General features: G+C 48.6%; 1 protein-coding gene and 1 pseudogene across 11 annotated transcripts in view; one reads left to right on the top strand and one right to left on the bottom strand.

Moving 5' to 3' along the window:
- The window catches only part of GRIK4 (glutamate ionotropic receptor kainate type subunit 4), a 472,259-nt gene that overhangs the window by 355,608 nt on the left and 104,276 nt on the right, over positions 1-12,375 (bottom strand). The window lies entirely within an intron of this gene.
- Positions 7,925-8,317, top strand: LOC100433447 (elongin-C-like; annotated as a pseudogene).

Below are 12,375 nucleotides of genomic sequence, written 5' to 3'. Positions count from 1 at the left end.
CTGGATAACACCCCTCCTGGGAGCACACCCTCTGCCACCAGCAGAGCATTAGCACCCCGGCACAGGCTGCCTCCTCTCCCCGGAGGCGGACACTCCTACAGCCCTTTGTGCCTTTGAAAGAGCTTCATATACATTGCCTCTCACCATCTTCATAGTGAGCACAGGCCCATTTTACAGATAAGGAGACTGAGGCTCAGGGGAATTAGGAGCACAGCAAATTGCTGGCAGCACCGTGACATGAGTTCAGAAGTTGACTCTGAAGTTTGTCTTGACCTTTATTCCTTGGGAAATATGTTATGACTTGAAGAATGATTTCATGCTGGAAAAGGGGAGTGTGCAGCCAGATGGGAGCAGCTCTTTGGGGACCCTCTCTGCTTATCTGGCTCAGGCACTCCACACAAGACTGAGCCAGGCCCTCGTGCAGACGTCCAGCAGGGCTACACCAGGGCCCCAAGCCACAAGCTCATCCTGCCCTTAGGCCCTTCAGGGAGGGGGCAGCAGCCGTGTTGACAGGTTCACCCCAGGAGGGCCTGCCTCCTGGGCCCCAGGAAACCACTGTCTCCAGGAACTGCCAGGCTCATTCCACCTCCTAGCCTGGTGTGCTCTGGGAGGCACAGGGTTGAGCAGGGAAGGGGAGGGAGAGGAAATATCAGAACTGGAAGGAGCTAGCACAACCCCACCTGCCACATGCAGAGAGGCATGCAGAGACTCTGGGGAGGGGAAGTGCCCACATTCACAGGGCCAGTGCAAAGCAGGGCTGGGACCAGAAGCCAGGTTTCCACTCCTAGCCTGGTGCTCTCCTTGCACCGCACTGTGTGGCTTCTCCTTTGGGGAAGACCAGGAAAGTGCAGGTTCCCATCTAAAATCAGTTTTGTAAGTAAATGGTGACATTTATAATTTCTTGTGAATGAAGGAAGAACTGGATTAACTTGGGCTCCATAATGTTTATCATCAACCAACATTAATGAAATTCCTACTCTGTGCTGAGCCCTGGGGACCCAACAGTAGATAAAGTGGGCTGGTGACACAGAGGGACACTGAGCTGTGCAACCCCAGACACACAGCCCGGGGCTCTCAAGAACAGATCAGCACAAACAGGGCCAGGCCTGCCTGCCACCTGGCCTCTGCCCAGGGCCTTGGGCAGTGGAGGAGCCCTTTGGGCCTCCGTGGAGTCAGTTGGCACATAAGGAACTGGTGTGCTGACCACTAGTGTTTACCACCACTAGGGCTGGCTTTCTGTCAGTCACATCAAACCATGTTTCTTTAGGGCAGATCATAAGACAACTGTTTTCATCTGTTTGCCCTACAAAGCCCTTGATATGTGAGTCTGCCATCCTCCTGATGAGCCCTGATCAAGGGAGAAAGCACTGGAAGTTCAGCAAGAGAGTTTTCCAGACATCGTGTGTCCAGAGTGATGAGTGTAACAGCAGCTGTGGAGTTCTTGAGATTGGATCCAAATGAGGCATTCAAGCAGAGGAACAGATGAATGAGCTCCAGGATGCCTAGGAGCCTACTGTTCCCTGGGGAAAGCCCGGATCAAGGTGAGCTTGAGACTTGAGTGCACCCTGGAAGCAGTGTCGGTGTGGCAGGGGACCAAAGGTAAGGCCAAAGATCCTGGGTCCTAGAGCCACCCTGTGTGGCTTTGAGATAGCACAACTTCTTGAAGAGTTCACCTCCCCACTCACATAAGACATGCCACTCTCGTCTAAGGGTAGGGGAGCGCATCAGATTCCCTCCAATAAAGTGTGCCAAGCCAGTTAAAGCAGGTAAAATGGTTCCAAGTTCTTCCTGAGGTCACATCTAAGTCATTTTAACCCATTTTCCCCTTCCCTAGCCTTCATTCCATTCCCTTGGTGGCAGAGACTTGGGTCATCTGTCACCAGCACACAGGAAAGGGGCAGGGCCCACTGAAGCCCCCTTCCCTGGGCTGCTGGCAGCCCTCTAGACCAATAGCAGCTCTAAGGACTCAAAGAGATACATGTACATAATATTTTTATGTGACTCCCCAAATCAATGAATCCTTTCTTTAAAGCATCTTTTGTTGGGGCGGGGGGATACTTTGAATCTGAAATAATTAAAGTCTTCCATCAAATTATCCTGGAGATCTCTTTCCATGAAAAGCCTTTAATTTCATCCTCCTTGATGTAATCCTACCCCAGCAGATGAAGTTGGCCTTTTATATTTCTTCAAACATTGGTCAGGTCCCTTATCAGAAGTAGAATCTGAATAGAAGAGGGACTGGGAAGCCTTCATTCATCAGAGCCTGAGGTGGGGTACGGGTGGCCATCACTGACACCTCCCCACACCCCATCTGCTGCTGTCTCTACCCCCGATGAGTCCTTCCTCTAACACAGCACTGCCACCTGGAAGTTCTGATTCACCCAGCCAGCTGCCCACCCTCCCCCAAAACACGTGGAGTTTTCACCACACCCTGGCACTCTGTTTGGAGCCGGGGGTAAGAAGGGAAGAGCACACAAGCCAGCTATGACTTCTGCCCACCGAAACCCAGACCAAAATGTTTCCTCCACTGAAAAGATGAGCTATGCCCACTGAAAGGAGAGACAGAAAGATCCAGAGAAAGAGTCACGGAAGAGCTGACTAATCAGCATCTCAGATGTGAGAAGAGGCAACAACACTTGGAATCCCTAAACCAAAATGAAGCTCAGGAGGGCCTGTGAGTAGGTGACCAGCTGCTGCTTCACATCATGGCCCTTTTCTCTCTGCCTCCCCCAGCTCTGCTCTCCCTCCTTTCTGCTTCTTCTGTGTCCCCTTTCCGGCCGGGTGCTCGTTTGCCATTCCTTCCCTGCTGCCTTTGCTCTGACCTCCCTCTTTTCCTCCTTTCTCTCTTTCCTGACTGCCTTGACCAACCACCATATGAAACTTAAGTCGCTCTGTCACCCAGGCTGGAGTGCAGTGGTGCGATCTCCACTCACTGCAACCTCCACCTCCCAGTTCAAGCGATTCTCCCGCCTCAGCCTCCTGAGTAGCTGGGACTACAGGTGCGTGCCACCATGCCCAGCTAATTTTTGTAGTTTTTGTAGAGACGGGGTTTTACCATGTTGGCCTCTAACTCCTGGCCTCAAGTGATCCACCTACCTCAGCCTCCCAAAGTGCTCGGATTACAAGCGTGAGCCACCGTGCCCGGCCTTAAGTCTTATTTTTACATGTTTATTTAAAATGAGGCGCATGATTGCTAATCTGTAATTTTCATACCAGGTGCGTTTCATCTTCTCTAGGTCTCTCTTAAGTCTCTTAAATCTGCACCCCATTCCCCCAAGATAACCAAATACATGAAGGTGTCTTTATTTCTGTGTAGCTTTCCATACTTTCCTTTCCTGGAGCAGCAGGCAGGGAGACAAGCTGAAGGGCAGGAGGTGAGGTGGGAGCTGTTTCACAGCCCTGGAAGGAAGACATGAGGCTCTACACTAATGGAGAAAGAGGAAGAACAGGTTGAGGGCAATTCCCAAGGTGTTCTAGAGAATGCCTAGACTCCGCAGCAGAGTACGAGACGAAGTGTCTGTCTTGCAATTGTGTCTTGCAGAGGACTTCACCCACTTTCTTCCCTCAGTGCCAGCTGACTCCGGGCAGGGTGCTGAGAGAACAAGGGTGGCCAGCAAGGAGGGGCAAGCAGGACAGCCCTCTAGGAGCACCTGCAGCTACTCAGAGTGGAGAGTGGCTATGGGACAAGGAGGAGGCCAACGGGGATGGGATAGTCACCAAAGACAAACTCAGCTAGAGCCTAGCTTTGGGGCCAGGACCTCTACATCTGGTTACAGGGAGGGGGTGCCAATGGAGGTCCCAACACTACTCAGATATTTCTGCCCCATGGGGCCCCATGGGGAAGGTCCAGCAAGGCCTAGACAGTCCACTCTTGGGCTCTCCACTGGGGTGGCCCCTGCCAAACCCCAAGGGGGCCTCAAGAGCCCTTGGTGAGAGGTTAAAGCAGTGTGATGAGATGTTTGGATTTCAACATAATTATTGCTATAACAGTTTAATCACTTAAAAACACTATCTTGTGTTGCTCTAATGAAGAGAGAGGCTCTTTTCCATATTGTTTGTGCCATCTGTGAGCAATTTTCACATTAGCCTCTTAGCATGGCAAAATGAAGGCCAGGCAGTGATGGAGAGAGGCAAGGCAGAAAGAGGAGGAGGAAGAGGGAAGGGGGAGGAAGAAGAGGAAGGGGGAAGAGGAGGAGGCACGGGGAGGGCCCAGAAGAGAAGCAGGGTGCCACGGAGGGCAGCAGGAGCTCTGAGGGCCCCTGGATGAGATGCAGGCTGCATGGTGCAGGCCCTACGGTTGCAGACCCCAACCTGAGGCCATGGAGGAGCCAGTGGATGAACACGTGACCCTGCCTTTGAGGGTACCTCACTTTCTGATGGGAAGGAATTTCCTAAATTTATGAAGAAAGTAAAGAAAGGCAAAATAGCCCAGGACAGTGATTTTCAAACTATGGGTCACAACCCATAAGTAGGTCCATGAAATCAATTTAGTAGATTGTAATCAGTGTTTTTCTTTAATGAAATAGAAGAGAATGGAAAATAACAGAAATGTCATTTCCTAGTGAAAGAAATCAGGGTGACTTGGAGGAATTCCTGGTTGGGGGTCAGGAATACACAAGCCTGTGACATCTTGTGTCAGAGAGCATGGGCTTGTTCACAGACCGATGGGGTCACGCCTAAAGGGTACAGGGGGCCAGGTGCGGTGGTTCACACCTGTAACCCCAGTACTTTGGGAGGCCAAGGCGGGAGGATCACTTGAGCCCAGGGGGCCAAGACCAGCCTGGCCAACATAACAAGACTCCATACTCTACAAAAAAATAAAAATAAAAAATTAGCTGAGTAGCCCCAGCTACTTGGAGGCTGAGCGGGGTGGATCACCTGAGCCCAGGAGGCCAAGACCAGCCTGGCCAACATAACAAGACTCCATACTCTACAAAAAAATAAAAATAAAAAATTAGCTGAGTAGCCCCAGCTACTTGGAGGCTGAGCAGGGAGGATCACTTGAGCCCAGGAGGATGAGGGTGCAGTGAGCCATGATCACACCACTGCACTCCAGCCTGGGCAACAGAGCAAGACCCTGTCTGAAAAATAAAATAAAATTTAAAAGAGTACAGGGGCTGGTTCCACAGGCCAAAGACAGGACAATTTGAGATGCAAAAAGAATAGTTAGGAGAACTGACTGAAATACACTGAATCTGTAAAAATTCACAAGTCCATAAATGTAGTGGGTTAAAAGGCGACCCACATGACCTAACTCCCAGAACCTCTGGATGTTACCTTGCATGGCAAAAGATGTGATTAAGTCAAAGGAACTTGAGAGGAGGAGCACGCTGGGTTATCAGGGGGGCCCTAAGTACACCACATGTATCCGTATGACAGACACACAGAGAAGAGGAAGGGGCAGCGTGACCACAGAGACAGAGACTGCAGCAAAGACCAGCTAAAGCCACCAGACGCTGCAAGAGGCACAGAACGCATTCTCCCTAGGGCCTTTGGCGGGAGCACAGCCCTGCTGACAACTTGATTGCAGACTTCTGGCCTCCAGAATTGTGAAAGAATAAATGTCTGCTGTTTTAAGCCACCTGGCTTCCAGTTATTTGTTACCGCAGCCACAGGAAACTAATACAATAATGACACTCCCAAAAGAGAAAGCCAAAAGCAAAGAAAATAAGAACTATCAGGGCATGCAGTACAAAGTATTTCCATTTGATATGCATATATCTGTGGACAATCAGGGTTAGGCTTGGAAAAGTATTTCTTGCTGTGAGTCTTGCTCAAAAAAATGAGAAAAGTCTGCCCAGTGGTTAAAGGCATGGCTTTGAAGTCAAACTACCCAGATAAGTGTCTCACTTCTGCCCCCTAAAGGCAGTGTGACCTGAGGCAAGTCACTTACCCTCTCTAAGCCTCCTGTCTGTGTCTGAAAAATGGGGGTAGTAACAGTACCTAGTTCATGGGGTTGTTGTGAAGATTAAATGTACCACATTCCAGTGCTGGTGGTGGATGCACATTTGTCACAGTTAAAAATAATAATAAGGCCCGGTGCGGTGCCTCACACCTGTAATCCCAGCACTTTGGGAGGCTGAGGTGGGTGGATCACCTGAGGTCAGGAGTTTGAGATCAGCCTGGCCAACATGGCAAAACTCCGTCTCTACTAAAAATACAAAAATTAACTGGGTGTGGTGGCGGGGGCCTGTAGTCACAGCTACTCGGGAGGCTGAGGCAGGAGAATCGCTTGAACCCAGGAGGTGGAGGTTGCAGTGAACTGAGATTGCACCACTGCACTCCAGCTTGGGCGACAGAGCGAGACTCTGTCTCAAAAAACAAAAATTACAATAATAATAATAATAATAATAATAATAAATGACATATGTAAAGACAAGCACAAGCTATACCCCATAGCCATGTTAATCATTACAAAGACCCCCTTGTCCTGCCGCTGCAGCTGAGAAGTCTCTAGGGATAACAGCATGTCAAAACTGACTAAAATCATGCAATCAAATGCCTTCACTTTAGAGAGGAAGAAAATAAGGCCCAAAGAACTATGACTTGGCAAATTTACATAGTTAGTATATGCCTGAGACAAGACTAGACTCCATCTTGGAACTCCCAGTCTACGGCGAAAGCACGCTAACCCAACTCCCAGTCTTTCATCTGCCCCTGAGGATGCCAGGACCACCACTCCTTCTAGCTCCTGATGGCCCAGACCCTCCCTCGCCTCACTGCCAGGGCTCTGGGGAAGTCTTCTTTGTGTCCACCTCACAGAAAATCCCTTAGCTGCAATGCCCGTTGGTGAGCTGGGAGGAGGTTTCTGTTACAATGAGTTTCCTTGCACTAAACAAGCTTACACTATCCTATTATTACCTGTTCAAATGATTTAGATATTTCTCCCTGACAGCTCCAAGTGCCTGATTCCCTGATCCTCTCTAGCAGGGGGGCTTGCAGGCCTTCAAACACTCAGCTGATTGGAGAAAATGGACTGTGTGAAAGGCTTAACTAAGGAGAAGGTTGTCAAGATCATCCACCGACCCTGCAGACTCACCGTGCCCACCCCAAGCAGCCTTCCTGACCTTACCCAAGACTCAGCATGAATGTGTTCCTTTCTTACTTCACAGAGGCTTTGAGCTTGGGGTTTGTGTGTGACAAGCTGTGACCAGGGTACACGAGTCTTTGTTCTCAGCACTGAACCACCCATCCCTGAAGATTAAATAATGGCTGAGGATATAGGTTTTGGAGTCAGCCTGACTTGGGTTAGAATTAGGGCATTTCCACTTTGTTGCTGCATGATCGTGGGCAAGTGACTTAACTGCTCTCCGAGCCTCAACAGTTAAGAGGCAGGTAATGGTATCTACTTCACTGGATGGTTGTAAGGATTGAATGAGATCATATTGCAAAGGGTTGAGCACAATGCCCAGCACATAGTGCATGCCCAAAATAGTGTCTGGTAGTTGTCGAGGAAATAATAGTGGCATTGGGGGTGGTAGCAGTACTAGTAATAATACTACAATACCTGACGTGATTGGAGCAAAATACTAATAAATATTTATTTAAAAAATTAAACCAGAACTTTTCCACAAGGCTATGAACAGCTACATTAAAAGCTTTCCCGGGCCAGGTGTAGTGGTTCGTGCCTGTAATCCCAGCACTTTGGGAGGCCAAGGCAGGAGGATCCCTTGAGCCCAGGAGTTTGAGACCAGCCTGAACAACATAGGGAGACCCCATCTGTATTAGTCTGTGCTCGTATTGCTATAAAGAAATACCTGAGGACAGGGAGGCAGCTGAGGGTGGGGGAGTGGCCCTGGAATAGGGGCTGTGGCCATACATGGAGACTGGGCTATGGTAGCTACGGGGCAGTACATGGGGACTAGGCTGTGGTGGCTCGAGACAAGTGAGTCTCGAGCTGGGGCAGAAAAAGAACTCTGGGAAACTACTAAAGTTCCTGAGGAAGCAAAGTAGAATTTCGTAAGAACAAAATGGATGGTGAGGAGAAAACCTATGGTGGCTGTGAAGGCCCTGATGCCATGTATGTCAAATTGACGTCATCTGATGGTCATGAATTTATTGTAAAAAGAGAACATGCACTAACATCAGGCATGATAAAGCCATGTTGAGTGGCCCAGGTCAATTTTGCTGAGAACGAAACCAATGAGGTCAGTTTTAGAGAGGTACCTTCACATGTGCTATCAAAAGTTTGCATGTATTTTACACACAACATTCACTACACTAACAGCTCCACCAAGATTCCCAAACTCCCAATTACACTGAAACTGCACTAGAACTGCTGGTGGCTGCGAACTTCCTAGATTGTCAAATAAAATAAATTCTAATACACTGTTAACTCTTTTCAGTATTTTAAAAAAAGAGAAATACCAGAGACTGGGTAATTTATGATGAAAAGAGATTTAATTAGCTCACAGTTCTGCAGGTTGTACAGGAAGCACAGTAGCATCTGCTTCTGGGGAGGCCTGAGGAAACTTAGAATCATGGCCAAAGGCAAAGGAGGAGCAAGCACGTCACATGGCCATAGCAAGAGGAAGAGTAGGGGAGGTCCCACACACTTTTAAACAACCAGATCTCATGGGAACTCACTCACTGTCATGAGAACGGCACCAAGAGGGAAATCTGCCTCCACAATCCAATCACCTCCCACCAGGATCCCCCTCCAACACCAGGTATTACAATTCCACATGAGATTGGGGCAGACACACAGCGTCAAACCATACCATTTCACCCCTGGCCCCTCTTAAATCTCATGTCCTTCTTACATTGGAAAAATGATCATGCCTTCAAAACAGTCCCCCAAAGTCTTAACTCATTCCAGCATTAACTCAAAAGTCCAAAGTCTCATTTGAGATAAAGGAAGTCTCTTCTGCCTATGAGCCTGTAAAATCAAAAACAAGTTAGTTACTTCCAAGATGCAATGGGGGTATAGGCATTGGGTAAAAACTCCCATTCCAAAAGGGATAAATAAGCCAAAAGAAAGGGACTATAGCCCCCATGCAAGTACGAAATCCAGCAGGGCAGTCATTAAATCTTAAATCTCCAAAATAATCTCCTTTAACTCCATTTCTCACATCCAGGGCATACTAATGCAAGGGGTGGGCTCCCAAGGCCTTAAGCAGCTCTGCTCTTGTGGCCCTGCAGGGTTCAGCCCCCACAGTGGATTTCAAGGGCTGGCGTTGAGTGCCTGCAGCTTTTCCAGGCACAAGGTACAAGCTGCTGGTGGATCCACCATTCTGGGGTCTGGAGGATGGTGACCCTCTTCTCACAGCTCCACTAGGCAGTGCCCTGTGTGGGGCCTCCAACCCCACACTTCCCCTTCGCAGTGCTGCCCTAGTAGAGGTTCTCCATGAGGGCTCCACCCCTGCAGCAAGCTTCTCCCTGGACAAATAGGCTTTTCCATACATCCTCTAAAATCTAGACAGAGGTTCCCAAGCCTCAACTCTTGCACTCTGTGCACCCACCAGCTTAGCACCACATGGAAACCACCAAGGCTTATGGCTTGTACCCTCTGAAACTGTGGCCCAAGCTGTACCTGGGCCCCTTTGAGCCTCAGCTGGAGCTGGAGTGTGGACTGTACGGAACAGTGTCCTGATGCTGTGCAAGGCAGCAGGGTCCTGGGCCTGACCCACAACACCATTACGTCCTCCTAGGCCTCTGGGCCTATGATGGGAGGAGCTGCCACAATGGTCTCTGAAATGCCTCAAGGCCTTTTCCCCACTGTCTTGGCTATTAGCAGTTGGCCCCTTTTTACTTATGTAAATTTCTACAGCCTGCTTGAATTCTTCCCCTAAAAATGGGCTTTTCTTTTGTACCACATGACCAGGCTGCAAACTTTCCAAAGTTTCATGCTCTTCTCCTCTTTTAAATACAAGTTCCAGCTTTAAGTCATTTATTTCCTCATACATATGAGCATAGGCATTAGAAGCAGTCAGGTAACATCTTAAATGCTTTGCTACTTCGAAATTTCTTCCACCAGATACCCTAAATCATCACTCTCAAGATCAAAGTTCTACAGATCCCTAGAACAGGGACACAAGGAAGCCAGGCTCTTTGCTAAGACATAGTAAAAGTGACCTTTTACTCCAGTTCCCAATAAGTTTCTCATCTCCATCTGGACACATCCTCAGCCTGGCTATCTCTGTTCATACCACTATCAGCATTTAGGTCACAACCATTCAAAAAGTGTCTAGGAAACTCCAAATTTTCCCTCACGTTCCTGCCTTCTGCTGAGCCCTCCATATTCTCCCAGCCTATTACCCAGTTCCAAAGTTGCTTCCACATTTTCAGGTATCTTTATAGCAATACCCCGCTCCTGATACCAATTTTCGTTATTAGTCCATTCTCACATTGCTATAAAGAAATATTTGAGACTTGGTAATTTATAATGAAAAGAAATGTTACTGGCTCACAGTTCTGCAGGCTGTACAGAAAGCACAGCAGTATCTGCTTCTGCGGAGGCCTCAGAAAACTTACAGCCATGGCCAAAGACAAAGGAGGAGTGAGCACTTCACACAGCCGGAGCAGGAGGAAGAGTAGGGGAGGTGCTACACACTTTTAAATGACCAGATCTCACAAGAACTCATTGACTATCACAAGAACAGCACGAAGAGGGAAATCCACCTCTATGATCCAATCACCTACAACCAGGCCCCACTGATCCAAATGATATCACTGTCTCTACAAAATTAGCCAGGTGTAGTGGCACATGTCTGTGGTCTTAGCTCCTCAGGAGGCTGAGATGGGAGGATCACTTGGGCCTGCAAGGCTCAGGCTGCAGTGAGCTGAGATCATGCCATTGCACTCAAGCCTGGGCAACAGAGTTAGATCCTGCCTAAAAAAAAATAATAAAAATAAAAATAAAAAAGCATTCCCCAGTCATGAACCATTATTTCTCTTAGTCAGCTGTTCATCCAACCATTATATATTAACCACCTACTAAGTGCCAGGTACCTAAGCTGGGTGCTAAGAAAACAATGGAAAGCAAAGCAGACATAGCCCTGCTTTACAGAGCTGATTGGGGTTCTTAACCTTAACCTCTTGCGAGACAAAAGACCATTTTGAGACTCTGGTTGAAGGTTTTACGCTCTTGCCCAGAGAAACACACATCACTACATACACGTAACACTTTGCCAACATTCATGGGGCTCCCGAGAAGGTTCCCCAGGAGAACCCCTGTCCTAAGTGAACTTTTTGCTCCAGTGACACCTGTCCACTGACATCCTGGAACCTTCTTTGATCATTGTAGCAGAGGCTTTTAAGCCTCTTAAAAAGTCCCCTTTAGCAGTGGCAACTTCAAGAAACCCCAGGGCAAAAGCCCAATAAAAACTGCTTGATGCATAGGGGGTACTGGAATCACTTGTACAAGTAACTGTAGTGTATTATAAGCTTGTTTGGTGCAAGGAAAGCTGACTGGTTCATTGCCTGAGACAAAAGGGTTATCTTGTAAAATCTGAACAGCCCACTCCCATATCTGAAAGCTGTGTGCTCCCTCAAGGTCTTGACGTGGTTTCACGTGCTGGTCTTTGGTTTTCCGACACCTTTGGAGGGGTCTGGTGCCTCGTGCATGCCCATCTCCAGTCCCTCTGCTCCCCTCTCAACATTCTGCATCCCTTCCTGGCCACCATGGCCAAAGCACTTTGGCCATGAAGCACTGTAGGGCCAACCTCCTATTCCATCCTTCCTGGCTGAATAGCCTAGGGTCAAATCTTTCAGACCAAAGTATCCAGCTTCCGTCTGAAGATAATGGCTCCCTAAGGAACATGTCTGTCACGGCCAATTTGAAAGAGCAATCTAATAGGCTCTTCCTCAGGACCCCTTATGAAAGCTCCATTCTCCACTGATGCCTTTATGACTGAGCTCCGGCTAAGGTGCACCTGGGGATCTCTTAGTAAAGGGATTATTGACCCACAAGCTGAGTGGTCACAATCCATCATGGCCCATTCTACAGGCCCCTCTGCTCCTGGGGCTGGCCCAGACTCCGTGGCTCAAATATGGCTGAATCCACAGCCCTCTTCCCCATCCCCATCATGCACCAATTCCCAAGTTCTTCCCTCTGCCCCCTCCCCACCCCCACAAAGATGTAAGGCCAGGGATTTTATGAAGCGCCTAGGACTGGCAGAATCCAAAGTCTCTTGTACTGATCTAACGTAATGGATCCTGGGTGCTTGACCTGTCAGCCAGCAGACAGCTGGGTCCTGGAGGAGACAAACCTCTGAAGTCAGCTGGTAACCCTCTGTCCTCTTTGTAACCCAATTCCTGCTTCTCCCCAACTCCTGGGATTTCAGGCCTGGAAGGGATACTAGATCCCATCACTTAGCAGATGAGGACACTAGGCCCAGAGAAGAGAAGTAGGAGGACACATAAGCAATGAGTGAG

The sequence above is a fragment of the Pongo abelii genome, chromosome 9 (assembly GCF_028885655.2).
Source record: "Pongo abelii isolate AG06213 chromosome 9, NHGRI_mPonAbe1-v2.0_pri, whole genome shotgun sequence".
Taxonomy (NCBI): Eukaryota; Metazoa; Chordata; class Mammalia; order Primates; family Hominidae; genus Pongo; species Pongo abelii.
Note: the sequence above shows the minus strand (reverse complement) of the source record. Positions and strands in the feature narration are given on the sequence as shown.